At 40.3% G+C, this 4,985-nt stretch overlaps 1 protein-coding gene across 1 annotated transcript in view; it reads left to right on the top strand.

Moving 5' to 3' along the window:
- The first annotated feature begins 4,588 nt into the window (after positions 1-4,588).
- The window catches only part of LOC106876750 (uncharacterized), a 1,932-nt gene continuing 1,535 nt past the window's right edge, over positions 4,589-4,985 (top strand). The window contains exon 1 of the mRNA XM_014925440.3: positions 4,589-4,985. This exon is cut by the window's right edge and continues 1,535 nt beyond it. The gene's annotated coding sequence lies outside the window, so the exon portion shown is untranslated.

Below are 4,985 nucleotides of genomic sequence, written 5' to 3' on the forward strand. Positions count from 1 at the left end.
ACTAAACTCGTAATTACTATGCAAATCTTTACACTGTGTGACAAAACTGAGTTCTTGTGAATAACATAGTTGAAAACTATGGGTTTTCGTATAATAGGAGTGGAAGAGTTGTTGTTTGTAGTCTCTAACCAAATTTCGGTATCGAAGACAGGGAGTCTATTGTTAGGGTGCCTAGTGAGGTAGTCTATATCGATACTCTGGTGGATGGAGTTAGCTATGTGTTGGATACTCTCCGTTGTATTTCTCTCGTCTTTTTCGGCATGACGTCGTAGAATTGTCTTTACTAGAATATTGATATCATCTACATGCCTACAGTACAGTATTACAGATACGGAGTGTTTATCTAGGGCTTTCCTAAGATTTGTGTCCCACCAGGTAACTTAGCGGTTCTGTAAAAAGACCCATAGAATAAGGTCCACACTTTTAAATGTATGTGTGTATGTGTGTGTTTCGCAAGTTAGACAGCTACAGATGGATTCATTTTCATCATGGCAACCCCACCTATCTCTGGTTGAAATCCTGGCTATGCCTATGTATTCGAACTAAAGAAAAGAAGAAACGAAAATATCTACACACATTTATAGTTCAACAGACATGACTTCCAGCTCTTGTTACTCACCATGTCACAGGATAAATTCCTTTTCAACAACAATAGGTTACATGAACAATAACATTTACTACTACTACTGGATCTGTGGGGGAGGGGCGGTCTTTGATTGGCTTAAGCTGCATATTATCCACATATTTTGAAGTTTACTTTTACCCCATTGCCTCCTCAGCTTTTATGCACCCCCTACTGCCAGCGGTATTTTGCCCGTCGCTAAGTTCTGAGTTCAAATTCCACCGAGGTTGCCTTTACATTTCATCCTTTCGGGATCGATAAGCTAAGTAACAGTTGCGTACTGGAGTCGCTCTAATCGACTATATCCCTCCCCAAACTTTCAGGCCTTATGCCTATAGTAGAAAGGATTATTATATAGGAAAGTGGGTTATACATCATTAGATGTACACCTGACTTTCCTATATTAAATTAAGAATTATGAACGGTAACGCTGAACTCCAGACTATCAACACAAACAATATTTATTCATGGTGGAAAATATACATCTTTAATCTTGTTTGTTGAGACGTCTTCTGTGTGTGTGAGCATGGTTGTTGGGACGTTGGTATATTGATGTGAGCTGTCTAGCGTGAGTTCGAAAGATGGAGAGACAGCTAGACACGTCCTTGCTCAATCGCTGGCCAGCAAGAAAAAGATCGATCAAAGCGGGAAAGCTTGGATGTTTAATTCCACGCATGCGTGAGACTACGCATGCGCACAGCGTTACTACAGGGCTCCCTTGCCAGTGCGGAACGCACGATAATATAATTCTGTTGGAACGCTTGAGGCAGGATTGCCACTGAAAACCACCCACAAGGTGTAGCACAAACACACAAAGAAAAATGAAAGAAATGAATGTGCACTCGTGAGAACATGCATGCAATGTACAAATGAAAGAAAATCTGTGAGTGCACAAGTGTGTGTGTGAGTGAAAACACAGAACATATTAAAAGTGTCTGTAGAGAAAAAATCCAGTTCGTATAAGAGTTACACAAGATTATAGTATGTCCATACGCAGGAAGTTGTGGTCAGTGAGCAGAGCTGTAGTTGAGCGTCGGATGCTAGTTGTGACTTGTTACCTGGTACGGAATATTCTATAAAAGTTACACAAGGAAATTTGGAATGTTAATACGCAGGAAGTCGTGGTCAGTGAGCAGAGCTATAGTTGAGCGTCGGATGCTAGTTGAGACCTGTTACCTGGTATTAAATATCCAAGTCGGCTAGCTCTGACTGTTGTGCGTGAGTGGATAAATTCCACTCCACAGTGAAGATAAAACCGAGTGTGTTTATATTGGTGTGTCCCTGGTGGTGGGGTTGTTGGCGCACGACATTGTGGTAGACAGTACATTGGTGGTGAAAACGTCGGCGCAGGAACTGTAATATAGCTGTTCTGTATGTGTGGTGGCAATGGTGTTGACGGTGGTAATGATGTCCAGTTGAAACTGTTGGCGACGTCGGAGGAATGCTTGTAGTTGGTAGTAGTAGTTGTTGTCGTCGCGGTGGTAATCTTGGTTGAACGAAGCTGGTGGCGAAAAGGTTGCTTGGTGATGATGGTGTTTGAAGAGGTGCGCTTTTACAGACGGTCGACAGACAAATCTCTGTACGAGCATTAGCGAAAACCTTGAAGAAAAGTTTTTTAACCCAAGATGAAATTGTTCGCATGTGACGAATGGAAAACAGAGGACTCCCTTTATTTAAACGTGTCACACGGTCGAACACAAAATAATACATCAAAGATGATATACATGATATGTTATACTACGATAACATATGGCCAGTAAAAGGGAGACGATAGAAGATGATAACACAACTGTATAAAATGAATAACAAGAGATATTTAGTGTGGCATAAAAGATGTATGTGTATGTGAGAGTGTGAATGCGACATATAAGAACATAATAAAAGACAGGCCGTCTATATGTATGTGAGATATTACAGCAGATAGAAAGTCAGTACACGTGAGAGTTTTATACCAAGTTCTTGAGTACACAATTGGAAGTATCGCAGGCTGTAATTTTTGTCTGTTTATTATCGTGGTGAAGCTAAGTCACCTAACAGAATCGAAGAGAGATTTGCCGCGGTGGTTTAGTTCGGTGTACATAGTAAGTCGTGTTGACTATGGTTGGAGATGTTGGTGGTCATCGTTGCTTGGTAGTTCAGTCTCCATGGCCGCATTTGTTCTTTAGTCGGGGTCACCAGTTATAGGTTGGTAGTCCAGAATTCATGGCCGCGTTTGTTTCTTAGTCGGGGTCACCACTTTATAGGTTGGTTATCAGTTATATAGAAATAGTTGTTATTGTAGCTCAGCGGGCTGCGTGTCTGAATCACGTCGGGGTCACCACTTTATAGGAAAGTGGGTTATACATCATTAGATGTACACCTGACTTTCCTATATTAAATTAAGAATTATGAACGGTAACGCTGAACTCCAGACTATCAACACAAACAATATTTATTCATAGTGGAAAATATACATCTTTAATCTTGTTTGTTGAGACGTCTTCGGTGTGTCAGAACATGGTTGTTGGGACGTTGGTATATTGATGTGAGCTGTCTAGCGTGAGTTCGAAAGATGGAGAGACAACTAGACACGTCCTTGCTCAATCGCTGGTCAGCAAGAAAGAGATCGATCAAAGCGGGAAAGCTTGGGTGTTTAATTCCACGCATGCGTGAGACTACGCATGCGCACAGCGTTACTACAATTATTATTAATATTATTATTATTACTATTATTATTGAGTGAGAGAGCAGTGCATGCCATGGAAGGGACACTGTGGTAAAATATGCGAAGCCCAATATACCCATCATGACTACCCGGGCACATGCATCAAAACAATATGTGCGCGACATGGTATTCTCATATTAAGATAAACAGCGCATGATCTTGCAGGTAGGGCTCAGTTAAAATTTTCTTCACGTCGAGTAGCCTATCCCATTCAAAAGTTCACTGAATAAGGTTTCTTTAAGGATGCTGAACGAAACACCCATGTTTTCAGAGATGAATTATCTAAACCCCAAAGAATTCTTCTCACTACACGGTTATGATGCTCCCCCACCCCTGTGGTATTGAGCAGAATAAATGTTGTAGCCCATCTTTTATACAAAGACAAAACAATGTACATTGAGTGAGTGAGCAGCGCATGCCATCAAAGTGACACTGGGGTACAAATATACGAAGTCCAATATACACATCATGACTACCCGTCTGATAAGGGTACACCAGGCACATGCATAACAACCATGCAACGCCTTCTCCTGTCAGTCAGATAATTTCTGTTCTTTTTTGCTGATATTTAAGTTCGCTTGGGTTTTTGGTTTCCCTGTGTCTTGCTGTGACTCTAGCAACTTTTAATAAACTTTCTTCACTATTACATACATAGGAGTCTATATCTGCCCTAGCTAACTCCACATAGTATTCTTCTACTTCTTGATCTGGTGGACGAGGCTGAAAGGCACGTGGACAAATACATTTCTCTTTGGTAGAGGTCTCATTGACTTCAAGTTTCACTTCAAAAGGAAACTGTGTATGGAGTGGGAAGTGCTGTCCTCGACTGAGTTTATTGAAAAGTGGGTGGAAACTTGCGAAAATGCTAAGAGTGGATGGTACCTCTTTAAGTGTAGGCCTGTGAGTCGGAGAAAGGAAATTAGAGAGAGCACTTGCCCTTGGTGTTCAGGGAGATCTCCGACAGTGGGGTTCCTCGATTATTCCTAGAGGTCATCCTGTACCAGGAGGACTACACTTCTATCATCCCCCACTTTTTAAAACTTCTGTATAACCTGTATATTTCTCTTCCTTTTCATTGTTTACCATGTATACTTACTCTCTTTCTTTTGTTTATTTATTTATTTTATCATTTCATTATATGTAAACCCCCACACTTTACGTCTGTCTTTGTACTGCCACCCCACTCATCCTTCGCTCTGGTGGCAAATAAATGAAATAATGATCATTATCATCATCACCATCATCGCCATTGTGCATGTGTGTTTGTGTATTCATATCAGCACAGAGCTGTGTACGCGCGCGCACACACACACCTTATATAATTGAACCACGCACATTAACTCAGGCATTACAATTTTAGTTAATCTAAGTGTGATATTTAACCACTGAAGGTCTGCAATGACATAACTGATAGTCGGAACTGTGATTTTATATCTATGTAAATAGTACGAATGAGTAGAAAGAACATAAAATATACCGCGTGAAGAAAATAGGAATATTTACTACAAAATACTTGGCGCAATTTAAATATTTTGGTGAGTATACACCTCGTCAGCCACAGCTGAACTGAAGACAGTTACTAGTTTAGCCATATATATATTTTATATACATATAAAACATATTATTTATATATTTTCATTCATACATAAATGTGCTTAT

Source organism: Octopus bimaculoides, chromosome 4 (genome assembly GCF_046866305.1).
Source record: "Octopus bimaculoides isolate indiv1 chromosome 4, ASM4686630v1, whole genome shotgun sequence".
Lineage (NCBI taxonomy): Eukaryota > Metazoa > Mollusca > Cephalopoda > Octopoda > Octopodidae > Octopus > Octopus bimaculoides.